Source organism: Pleurodeles waltl, unplaced genomic scaffold, assembly GCF_031143425.1.
Source record: "Pleurodeles waltl isolate 20211129_DDA unplaced genomic scaffold, aPleWal1.hap1.20221129 scaffold_39, whole genome shotgun sequence".
NCBI classification, from domain to species: domain Eukaryota; kingdom Metazoa; phylum Chordata; class Amphibia; order Caudata; family Salamandridae; genus Pleurodeles; species Pleurodeles waltl.
In genome coordinates, this window is record NW_027150097.1 from 2,409,418 (window position 1) to 2,422,045 (window position 12,628).

The 12,628-nt window shown below is 43.1% G+C and overlaps 6 non-coding genes across 6 annotated transcripts; all 6 read left to right on the forward strand.

Moving 5' to 3' along the window:
- Positions 1–1,647: 1,647 nt before the first annotated feature.
- On the forward strand, positions 1,648–1,720 carry TRNAT-UGU (transfer RNA threonine (anticodon UGU)). The gene has a single exon. It is a non-coding gene; the product is annotated as a tRNA-Thr (tRNA).
- A 1,761-nt stretch (positions 1,721–3,481) lies between these two features.
- Positions 3,482–3,554, forward strand: TRNAT-UGU (transfer RNA threonine (anticodon UGU)). The gene has a single exon. It is a non-coding gene; the product is annotated as a tRNA-Thr (tRNA).
- A 1,760-nt stretch (positions 3,555–5,314) lies between these two features.
- TRNAT-UGU (transfer RNA threonine (anticodon UGU)) lies at positions 5,315–5,387 on the forward strand. Its single transcript has one exon. It is a non-coding gene; the product is annotated as a tRNA-Thr (tRNA).
- A 1,762-nt stretch (positions 5,388–7,149) lies between these two features.
- TRNAT-UGU (transfer RNA threonine (anticodon UGU)) lies at positions 7,150–7,222 on the forward strand. Its single transcript has one exon. It is a non-coding gene; the product is annotated as a tRNA-Thr (tRNA).
- A 1,763-nt stretch (positions 7,223–8,985) lies between these two features.
- TRNAT-UGU (transfer RNA threonine (anticodon UGU)) lies at positions 8,986–9,056 on the forward strand. The gene has a single exon. It is a non-coding gene; the product is annotated as a tRNA-Thr (tRNA).
- A 1,761-nt stretch (positions 9,057–10,817) lies between these two features.
- TRNAT-UGU (transfer RNA threonine (anticodon UGU)) lies at positions 10,818–10,890 on the forward strand. The gene has a single exon. It is a non-coding gene; the product is annotated as a tRNA-Thr (tRNA).
- The last annotated feature ends 1,738 nt before the right edge of the window (positions 10,891–12,628 follow it).

Genomic DNA, 12,628 nt, shown 5'->3' on the forward strand with positions numbered 1-12,628 from the left:
GGGCATTACACACAGTGTCAGTGGAATGACAAACACAAGACTCCTACAGGGTCATACAATTGACTTGTGTGAGTATGGGGGATGTTTAGAGTGTGACATCCCAAAATATCATTCTTGACTTGGTCGTTGGCTTTGGTGCCCCTTCAGCCACGTCCTTTCCAATGCACATGTCATTTTTTAAATATCATCCTGATTTCACTGTGAGATTTTAACTTGTTCTTTTTTTCGGGTCCGGAATTTAAGTGTACATTTAGGCCCATGTTTAAACAGATTTTTCATCGGGTTGCATCACTTTTCGATGCAGCATTAACACAATTAGTTTTTTGGTATTTACAAAGCCATGCACATGTTAAGAAAAAGTAAGAGCACACAGCACCTTGCTCTGCCATGCTTTACTTTGCGTCAGGTAGGTGTTCCACAGGTGGTACATGGTTTTCTTGTACATCCACACATGGATTTTGATGTAAACCCATGTTTACAAAAACATACAGTCATGGTTTTGTGCCACAATCGTGCGCCTCCCCGAGGCTGGTGTAAGGAGAACAGATGTCTTTATTTCTCCATGTTACTGCCTCTTTGCATGTGGTGTGCTGCAATTTGCAGAACAGATACAAGGAGTAAACAAGCACTTGCAATACAACTGGTCTGGCATTTCTCCGAGATAGAGCTATTAGCAGTTGTAAACTCCCAACCAGACTTTTCTTGACTCATTAAATGTAAATAATGAGCGCAATTGCGCTGCTACAGTTCACTCATATTGAAACCTATCGGCAAAAGTGCAATTATCTATGTAACCGGCAAAAGTTCAATTAATTATGTAACAGGGTCGATGTCATGCAATGAGCTCGACTTCTGTCAAACGAGATCGTGCTGTGAAAAAAAGAGAAAAAGTAGTCCACAAACCAGATGGAAAACAGTGAGCCTCCTATGTTTTCAGTACTTGGTCGCTGCGCTCAAGGAGGGCTAACCACCGGAAAAGGCATGACGTATGCATGCCTTCCACTAACGAAAGCAAGCAGATTTTAACAGGGAAGCCCACGAACCAATGAAAGACACCAACGTGAAATGGACGGGGCTCCTAGCCCTTTTCTAACTACAACAGCGTCTCGCAAGCAATACGCATGCGCAAGCGCATTCTAGCGCAGGCTTGACTCTAAAAAATCTCCTATGATAGTTGGAGGAAGATATCCCTTTATGCACATCAGCTCTCCTGAACATAAGGCAGATACCCTTTCACTCAAGGCAGCCCGAAGTGCACCTTTGCATAGACAAAGAGCAGAACTGCACCATTTCTGTGAAGATATGTCTCAGTTCTGCTCTCTTCGAGTGACGCACAAAGGAACTTTGCTGGCTGTGCTGCACTGCGTCCCTTCTTTCTAAATATTCCAATTAGTGATCAGTTTACCACAAAAGTAGCAAATCTGCACCCATAGATGTACTCCTTGAAAGGATACAAATTTACTACCTTTTTAAAATACACAATCACTGGCAATAGTAGCCTTGGAAAGCTATGCCAGATTGAGGTTTGAAGCTATGCCCCTTTTCTTTCTCAGACTCACACAATCCTCTCTCCTGCTGATTCCATTGTGACTCAGGTGTGCTCTGCTCCTTCATATAGTCACCAGCACGGCATCTTGACCAGCTCCTGGCTCCATAGCTCAGGGGCTAGAGCACTGGTCTTGTAAACCAGGGGTCGTGAGTTCAAATCTCACTGGGGCCTCACAAACATTTTGGATTTAACAACACTTTTTAGTTCATTGGGGAGCCTCACTACAAATATTCTTTTCAAGATAGAAAAACAAAGGCGACACAGGGCAAAGCACGCAAGAACGGGGGGGATTACACACAGTGTCAGTGGAATGACAAACACAAGACTCCTACAGGGTCATACAATTGACTTGTGTGAGTATGGGGGATGTTTAGAATGTGACATCCCAAAATATCATTCTTGACTTGGTCGTTGGCTTTGGTGCCCCTTCAGCCACGTCCTTTCCAATGCACATGTCATTTTTTTAATATCATCCTGATTTCACTGTGAGATTTTAACTTGTTCTTTTTTTCGGGTCCGGAATTTAAGTGTACATTTAGGCCCATGTTTAAACAGATTTTTCATCGTGTTGCATCACTTTTTCGATGCAGCATTAACACAATTCGTTTTTTGGTATTTACAAAGCCATGCACATGTTAAGAAAAAGTAACAGCACACAGCACCTTGCTCTGCCATGCTTTACTTTGCGTCAGGTAGGTGTTCCACAGGCGGTACATGGTTTTCTTGTACATCCACACATGGATTTTGATGTAAACCCATGTTTACAAAAACATACAATCATGGTTTTGTGCCACAATGGTGCGCCTCCCCGAGGCTGGTGTAAGGAGAACAGATGTCTTTATTTCTCCATGTCACTGCCTCATTCCATGTGGTGTGCTGCAATTAGCAGAACAGATACAAAGAGTAAACAAGTACTTGCAATACAACTGGTCTGGCATTTCTCCGAGATAGAGCTATTAGCAGTTGTAAACTCCCAACCAGACTTTTCTTGACTCATTAAATGTAAATAATGAGCGCAATCGCGCTGCTACAGTTCACTTATATTGAAACCTATCGGCAAAAGTGCAATTATCTATGTAACCGGCAAAAGTTCAATTAATTATGTAACAGGGTCGATGTCATGCAATGAGCTCGACTTCTGTCAAACGAGATCGTGCTGTGAAAAAAAGAGAAAAAGTAGTCCACAAACCAGATAGAAAACAGCGAGCCTCCTATGTTTTCAGTACTTGGTCGCTGCGCTCAAGGAGGGCTAACCACCGGAAAAGGCATGACGTATGCATGCCTTCCACTAATGAAAGCAAGAAGATTTTAACAGGGAAGCCCACGAACCAATGAAAGACACCAACGTGAAATGGACGGGGCTCCTAGCCCTTTTCTAACTACTACAGCGTCTCGCAAGCAATACGCATGCGCAAGCGCATTCTAGCGCAGGCTTGACTCTAAAAAATCTCCTAGGATAGTTGGAGGAAGATATCCCTTTATGAACATCAGCTCTCGTGAACATAAGGCAGATACCCTTGCACTCAAGGCAGCCCGAAGTGCACCTTTGCATAGACAAAGAGCAGAACTGCACCATTTCTGTGAAGATATGTCTCAGTTCTGCTCTCTTCAAATGACGCACAAAGGAACTTTGCTCGCTGTGCTGCACTGCGTCCCTTCTTTCAAAATATTGCAATTAGTGATCAGTTTACAAAAAAGTAGCAAATCTGCACCCATAGATGTACTCCTTGAAAGGATACAAATTTACTACCTTTTTAAAATACACAATCACTGGCAATAGTAGCCTTGGAAAGCTATGTCAGATTCAGGTTTGAAGCTATGCCCCTTTTCTTTCTCAGACTCACACAATCCTTTCTCCTGCTGATTCCATGGTCACTCAGGTATGCTCTGCTCCTTCATATACTCCCCAGCACAGCATCCTGACAAGCTCCTGGCTCCATAGCTCAGGGGTTAGAGCACTGGTCTTGTAAACCAGGGGACGTGAGTTCAAATCTCACTGGGGCCTCACAAACATTTTGGATTTAACAACACTTTTTAGTTCATTGGGGAGCCTCACTACAAATATTCTTTTCAAGAGAGAAAAACAAAGACGACACAGGGCAAAGCACGCAAGAAAGGGGGGCATTACACACAGTGTCAGTGGAATGACAAACACAAGACTCCTACAGGGTCATACAATTGACTTGTGTGAGTATGGGGGATGTTTAGAGTGTGACATCCCAAAATATCATTCTTGACTTGGTCGTTGGCTTTGGTGCCCCTTCAGCCACGTCCTTTCCAATGCACATGTCATTTTTTTAATATCATCCTGATTTCACTGTGAGATTTTAACTTGTTCTTTTTTTCGGGTCCGGAATTTAAGTGTACATTTAGGCCCATGTTTAAGCAGATTTTTCATCGGGTTGCATCACTTTTTCGATGCAGCATTAACACAATTAGTTTTTTGGTATTTACAAAGCCATGCACATGTTAAGAAAAAGTAACAGCACACAGCACCTTGCTCTGCCATGCTTTACTTTGCGTCAGGTAGGTGTTCCACAGGTGGTACATGGTTTTCTTGTACATCCACACATGGATTTTGATGTAAACCCATGTTTACAAAAACATACAGTCATGGTTTTGTGCCACATTGGTGCGCCTCCCCGAGGCTGGTGTAAGGAGAACAGATGTCTTTATTTCTCCATGTTACTGCCTCTTTGCATGTGGTGTGCTGCAATTTGCAGAACAGATACAAGGAGTAAACAAGCACTTGCAATACAACTGGTCTGGCATTTCTCCGAGATAGAGCTATTAGCAGTTGTAAACTCCCAACCAGACTTTTCTTGACTCATTAAATGTAAATAATGAGCGCAATCGCGCTGCTATAGTTCACTCATATTGAAACCTATCGGCAAAAGTGCAATTATCTATGTAACCGGCAAAAGTTCAATTAAATATGTAACAGGGTCGATGTTATGCAATGAGCTCGACTTCTGTCAAATGAGATCGTGCTGTGAAAAAAAGAGAAAAAGTAGTCCACAAACCAGATGGAAAACAGCGAGCCTCCTATGTTTTCAGTACTTGGTCGCTGCGCGCAAGGAGGGCTAACCACCGGAAAAGGCATGACGTATACATGCCTTCCACTAACGAAAGCAAGCAGATTTTAACAGGGAAGCCCACGAACCAATGAAAGACACCAACGTGAAATGGACGGGGCTCCTAGCCCTTTTCTAACTACAACAGCGTCTCGCAAGCAATACGCATGCGCAAGCGCATTCTAGCGCAGGCTTGACTCTAAAAAATCTCCTATGATAGTTGGAGGAAGATATCCCTTTATGCACATCAGCTCTCCTGAACATAAGGCAGATACCCTTGCACTCAAAGCAGCCCGAATTGCACCTTTGCATAGACAAAGAGCAGAACTGCACCATTTCTGTGAAGATATGTCTCAGTTCTGCTCTCTTCGAGTGACGCACAAAGGAACTTTGCTCGCTGTGCTGCACTGCGTCCCTTCTTTCTAAATATTCCAATTAGTGATCGGTTTACCAAAAGTAGCAAATCTGCACCCATAGATGTACTCCTTGAAAGGATACAAATTTACTACCTTTTTAAAATACACAATCACTGGCAATAGTAGCCTTGGAAAGCTATGCCAGATTGAGGTTTGAAGCTATGCCCCTTTTCTTTCTCAGACTCACACAATCCTCTCTCCTGCTGATTCCATTGTAACTCAGGTATGCTCTGCTCCTTCATATAGTCCCCAGCACGGCATCTTGCCCAGCTCCTGGCTCCATAGCTCAGGGGTTAGAGCACTGGTCTTGTAAACCAGGGGTCGTGAGTTCAAATCTCACTGGGGCCTCACAAACATTTTGGATTTAACAACACTTTTTAGTTCATTGGGGAGCCTCACTACAAATATTCTTTTCAAGATAGAAAAACAAAGGCGACACAGGGCAAAGCACGCAAGAACGGGGGGCATTACACACAGTGTCAGAGGAATGACAAACACAAGACTCCTACAGGGTCATACAATTGACTTGTGTGAGTATGGGGGATGTTTAGAATGTGACATCCCAAAATATCATTCTTGACTTGGTCGTTGGCTTTGGTGCCCCTTCAGCCACGTCCTTTCCAATGCACATGTCATTTTTTTACTATCATCCTGATTTCACTGTGAGATTTTAACTTGTTCTTTTTTTCGGGTCCGGAATTTAAGTGTACATTTAGGCCCATGTTTAAACAGATTTTTCATCGGGTTGCATCACTTTTTCGATGCAGCATTAACACAATTCGTTTTTTGGTATTTACAAAGCCATGCACATGTTAAGAAAAAGTAACAGCACACAGCACCTTGCTCTGCCATGCTTTACTTTGCGTCAGGTAGGTGTTCCACAGGCGGTACATGGTTTTCTTGTACATCCACACATGGATTTTGATGTAAACCCATGTTTACAAAAACATACAGTCATGGTTTTGTGCCACAATGGTGCGCCTCCCCGAGGCTGGTGTAAGGAGAACAGATGTCTTTATTTCTCCATGTCACTGCCTCTTTCCATGTGGTGTGCTGCAATTAGCAGAACAGATACAAAGAGTAAACAAGTACTTGCAATACAACTGGTCTGGCATTTCTCCGAGATAGAGCTATTAGCAGTTGTAAACTCCCAACCAGACTTTTCTTGACTCATTAAATGTAAATAATGAGCGCAATCGCGCTGCTACAGTTCACTTATATTGAAACCTATCGGCAAAAGTGCAATTATCTATGTAACCGGCAAAAGTTCAATTAATTATGTATCAGGGTCGATGTCATGCAATGAGCTCGACTTCTGTCAAACGAGATCGTGCTGTGAAAAAAAGAGAAAAAGTAGTCCACAAACCAGATGGAAAACAGCGAGCCTCCTATGTTTTCAGTACTTGGTCGCTGCGCTCAAGGAGGGCTAACCACCGGAAAAGGCATGACGTATGCATGCCTTCCACTAATGAAAGCAAGAAGATTTTAACAGGGAAGCCCACGAACCAATGAAAGACACCAACGTGAAATGGACGGGGCTCCTAGCCCTTTTCTAACTACTACAGCGTCTCGCAAGCAATACGCATGCGCAAGCGCATTCTTGCGCAGGCTTGACTCTAAAAAATCTCCTAGGATAGTTGGAGGAAGATATCCCTTTATGAACATCAGCTCTCCTGAACATAAGGCAGATACCCTTGCACTCAAGGCAGCCCGAAGTGCACCTTTGCATAGACAAAGAGCAGAACTGCACCATTTCTGTGAAGATATGTCTCAGTTCTGCTCTCTTCGAGTGACGCACAAAGGAACTTTGCTCGCTGTGCTGCACTGCGTCCCTTCTTTCTAAATATTGCAATTAGTGATCAGTTTACCAAAAAAGTAGCAAATCTGCACCCATAGATGTACTCCTTGAAAGGATACAAATTTACTACCTTTTTAAAATACACAATCACTGGCAATAGTAGCCTTGGAAAGCTATGCCAGATTGAGGTTTGAAGCTATGCCCCTTTTCTTTCTCAGACTCACACAATCCTTTCTCCTGCTGATTCCATGGTAACTCAGGTATGCTCTGCTCCTTCATATACTCCCCAGCACAGCATCCTGACAAGCTCCTGGCTCCATAGCTCAGGGGTTAGAGCACTGGTCTTGTAAACCAGGGGTTGTGAGTTCAAATCTCACTGGGGCCTCACAAACATTTTGGATTTAACAACACTTTTTAGTTCATTGGGGAGTCTCACTACAAATATTCTTTTCAAGAGAGAAAAACAAAGGCGACACAGGGGAAAGCACGCAAGAAAGGGGGGCATTACACACAGTGTCAGTGGAATGACAAACACAAGACTCCTACAGGGTCATACAATTGACTTGTGTGAGTATGGGGGATGTTTAGAGCGTGACATCCCAAAATATCATTCTTGACTTGGTCGTTGGCTTTGGTGCCCCTTCAGCCACGTCCTTTCCAATGCACATGTCATTTTTTTAATATCATCCTGATTTCACTGTGAGATTTTAACTTGTTCTTTTTTTCGGGTCCGGAATGTAAGTGTATATTTAGGCCCATGTTTAAACCGATTTTGCATCGGGTTGCATCACTTTTTCAATGCAGCATTAACACAATTCGTTTTTTGGTATATACAAAGCCATGCACATGTTAAGAAAAGGTAACAGCACACAGCACCTTGCTCTGCCATGTTTACTTTGCGTCAGGTAGGTGTTCCACAGGTGGTACATGGTTTTCTTGTACATCCACACATGGATTTTGATGTAAACCCATGTTTACAAAAACATACAGTCATATTTTTGTGCCACAATGGTGCGCCTCCCTGAGGCTGGTGTAAGGAGAACAGATGTCTTTATTTCTCCATGTTACTGCCTCTTTGCATGTGGTGTGCTGCAATTTGCAGAACAGATACAAAGAGTAAACAAGCACTTGCAATACAACTGGTCTGGCATTTCTCCGAGATAGAGCTATTAGCAGTTGTAAACTCCCAACCAGACTTTTCTTGACTCATTAAATGTAAATAATGAGCGCAATCGCGCTGCTACAGTTCACTCATATTGAAACCTATCGGCAAAAGTGCAATTATCTATGTAACCGGCAAAAGTTCAATTAATTATGTAACAGGGTCGATGTCATGCAATGAGCTCGACTTCTGTCAAACGAGATCGTGCTGTGAAAAAAAGAGAAAAAGTAGTCCACAAACCAGATGGAAAACAGCGAGCCTCCTATGTTTTCAGTACTTGGTCGCTGCGCTCAAGGAGGGCTAACCACCGGAAAAGGCATAACGTATGCATGCCTTCCACTAACGAAAGCAAGCAGATTTTAACAGGGAAGCCCACGAACCAATGAAAAACACACCAACGTGAAATGGACGGGACTCCTAGCCCTTTTCTAACTACTACAGCGTCTCGCAAGCAATACGCATGCGCAAGCGCATTCTAGCGCAGGCTTGACTCTAAAAAATCTCCTATGATAGTTGGAGGAAGATATCCCTTTATGCACATCAGCTCTCCTGAACATAAGGCAGATACCCTTGCACTCAAGGCAGCCCGAAGTGCACCTTTGCATAGACAAAGAGCAGAACTGCACCATTTCTGTGAAGATATGTCTCAGTTCTGCTCTCTTCGAGTGACGCACAAAGGAACTTTGCTCGCTGTGCTGCACTGCGTCCCTTCTTTCTAAATATTCCAATTAGTGATCAGTTTACCAAAAAAGTAGCAAATCTGCACCCATAGATGTATTCCTTGAAAGGATACAAATTTACTACCTTTTTAAAATACACAATCACTGGCAATAGTAGCCTTGGAAAGCTATGCCAGATTCAGGTTTGAAGCTATGCCCCTTTTCTTTCTCAGACTCACACAATCCTCTCTCCTGCTGATTCCATTGTAACTCAGGTATGCTCTACTCCTTCATATAGTCCCCAGCACGGCATCCTGACAAGCTCCTGGCTCCATAGCTCAGGGGTTAGAGCACTGGTCTTGTAAACCAGGGGTCGTGAGTTCAAATCTCTGGGGCCTCACAAACATTTTGGATTTAACAACACTTTTTAGTTCATTGGGGAGCCTCACTACAAATATTATTTTCAAGATAGAAAAACAAAGGCGACACAGGGCAAAGCACGCAAGAAAGGGGGGCATTACACACAGTGTCAGTGGAATGACAAACACACGACTCCTACAGGGTCATACAATTGACTTGTGTGAGTATGGGGGATGTTTAGAGCGTGACATCCCAAAATATCATTCTTGACTTGGTCGTTGGTTTGGTGCCCCTTCAGCCACGTCCTTTCCAATGCACATGTCATTTTTTTAATATCATCCTGATTTCACTGTGAGATTTTAACTTGTTCTTTTTTTCGGGTCCGGAATGTAAGTGTATATTTAGGCCCATGTTTAAACCGATTTTGCATCGGGTTGCATCACTTTTTCAATGCAGCATTAACACAATTCGTTTTTTGGTATATACAAAGCCATGCACATGTTAAGAAAAGGTAACAGCACACAGCACCTTGCTCTGCCATGCTTTACTTTGCGTCAGGTAGGTGTTCCACGGGTGGTACATGTTTTTCTCATACATCCACACATGGATTTTGATGTAAACCCATATTTACAAAAACATACAGTCATGGTTTTGTGCCACAATGTTGCGCCTACCCGAGGCTGGTGTAAGGCGAACAGATGTCTTTATTTCTCCATGTCACTGCCTCTTTGCATGTGGTGTGCTACAATTTTCAGCACAGATACAAAGAGTAAACAAGCACTTGCAATACAACATGTCTGGCACTTCTCCGAGATAGAGCTATTAGCAGTTGTAAACTCCCAACCAGACTTTTCTTGGCTCATTAAATGTAAATAATGAGTGTGATCGCGCTGCTACAGTTCACTCATATTGAAACCTATCGGCAAAAGTGCAATTATCTATGTAACCGGCAAAAGTTCAATTAATTATGTAAAAGGGTTGATGTCATGCAATGAGCTCAACTTCTGTCAAACGAGATCGTGCTGTGAAAAAAAGAGAAAAAGTAGTCCACAAACCAGATGGAAAACAGGTAGCCTCCTATGTTTTCAGTACTTGGTCGCTGCACTCAAGGAGGGCTAACCACCGGAAAAGGCATGACGTATGCATGCCTTCCACTAACGAAAGCAAGCAGATTTTAACAGGGAAGCCCACGAACCAATGAAAGACACCAACGTGAAATGGACGGGGCTCCTAGCCCTTTTCTAACTACAACAGCGTCTCGCAAGCAATACGTATGCGCAAGCGCATTCTAGCGCAGGCTTGACTCTAAAAAATCTCCTATGATAGTTGGAGGAAGATATCCCTTTATGCACATCACCTCTCCTGAACATAAGGCAGATACCCTTGCACTCAAGGCAGCCCGAAGTGCACCTTTGCATAGACAAAGAGCAGAACTGCACCATTTCTGTGAAGATATGTCTCAGTTCTGCTCTCTTCGAGTGACGCACAAAGGAACTTTGCTCGCTGTGCTGCACTGCGTCCCTTCTTTCTAAATATTCCAATTAGTGATCAGTTTACCAAAAAAGTAGCAAATCTGCACCCATAGATGTACTCCTTGAAAGGATACAAATTTACTACCTTTTTAAAATACACAATCACTGGCAATAGTAGCCTTGGAAAGCTATGCCAGATTGAGGTTTGAAGCTATGCCCCTTTTCTTTCTCAGACTCACACAATCCTCTCTCCTGCTGATTCCATTGTAACTCAGGTATGCTCTGCTCCTTCATATAGTCTCCAGCACGGCATCCTGACAAGCTCCTGGCACCATACCTCAGGGGTTAGAGCACTGGTCTTGTAAACCAGGGGTCGTGAGTTCAAATCTCACTGGGGCCTCACAATCATTTGGGATTTAACAACACTTTTTAGTTCATTGGGCAGCCTCACTACAAATATTCTTTTCAAGATAGAAAAACAAAGGCGACACAGGGCAAAGCACGCAAGAAAGGGGGGCATTACACACAGTGTCAGTGGAATGACAAACACAAGACTCCTACAGGGTCATACAATTGACTTGTGTGAGTATGGGGGATGTTTAGAGCGTGACATCCCAAAATATCATTCTTGACTTGGTCGTTGGCTTTGGTGCCCCTTCAGCCACGTCCTTTCCAATGCACATGTCATTTTTTTAATATCATCCTGATTTCACTGTGAGATTTTAACTTGTTCTTTTTTTCGGGTCCGGAATGTAAGTGTATATTTAGGCCCATGTTTAAACAGATTTTTCATCAGGTTGCATCACTTTTTCAATGCAGCATTAACACAATTTGTTTTTTGGTATATACAAAGCCATGCACATGTTAAGAAAAGGTAACAGCACACAGCACCTTGCTCTGCCATGCTTTACTTTGCGTCAGGTAGGTGTTCCACAGGTGGTACATGGTTTTCTTGTACATCCACACATGGATTTTGATGTAAACCCATGTTTATAAAAACATACAGTCATATTTTTGTGCCACAATGGTGCGCCTCCCCGAGGCTGTTGTAAGGAGAACAGATGTCTTTATTTCTCCATGTTACTGCCTCTTTGCATGTGGTGTGCTGCAATTTGCAGAACAGATACAAAGAGTAAACAAGCACTTGCAATACAACTGGTCTGGCATTTCTCCGAGATAGAGCTATTAGCAGTTGTAAACTCCCAACCAGACTTTTCTTGACTCATTAAATGTAAATAATGAGCGCAATCGCGCTGCTACAGTTCACTCATATTGAAACCTATCGGCAAAAGTGCAATTATCTATGTAACCGGCAAAAGTTCAATTAATTATGTAACAGGGTCGATGTCATGCAATGAGCTCGACTTCTGTCAAACGAGATCGTGCTGTGAAAAAAAGAGAAAAAGTAGTCCACAAACCAGATGGAAAACAGTGAGCCTCCTATGTTTTCAGTACTTGGTCGCTGCGCTCAAGGAGGGCTAACCACCGGAAAAGGCATGACGTATGCATGCCTTCCACTAACGAAAGCAAGCAGATTTTAACAGGGAAGCCCACGAACCAATGAAAGACACCAACGTGAAATGGACGGGGCTCCTAGCCCTTTTCTAACTACAACAGCGTCTCGCAAGCAATACGCATGCGCAAGCGCATTCTAGCGCAGGCTTGACTCTAAAAAATCTCCTATGATAGTTGGAGGAAGATATCCCTTTATGCACATCAGCTCTCCTGAACATAAGGCAGATACCCTTGCACTCAAGGCAGCCCGAAGTGCACCTTTGCATAGACAAAGAGCAGAACTGCACCATTTCTGTGAAGATATGTCTCAGTTCTGCTCTCTTCGAGTGACGCACAAAGGAACTTTGCTCGCTGTGCTGCACTGCGTCCCTTCTTTCTAAATATTCCAATTAGTGATCAGTTTACCAAAAAAGTAGCAAATCTGCACCCATAGATGTATTCCTTGAAAGGATACAAATTTACTACCTTTTTAAAATACACAATCACTGGCAATAGTAGCCTTGGAAAGCTATGCCAGATTGAGGTTTGAAGCTATGCCCCTTTTCTTTCTCAGACTCACACAATCCTCTCTCCTGCTGATTCCATTGTAACTCAGGTATGCTCTGCTCCTTCATATAGTCCCC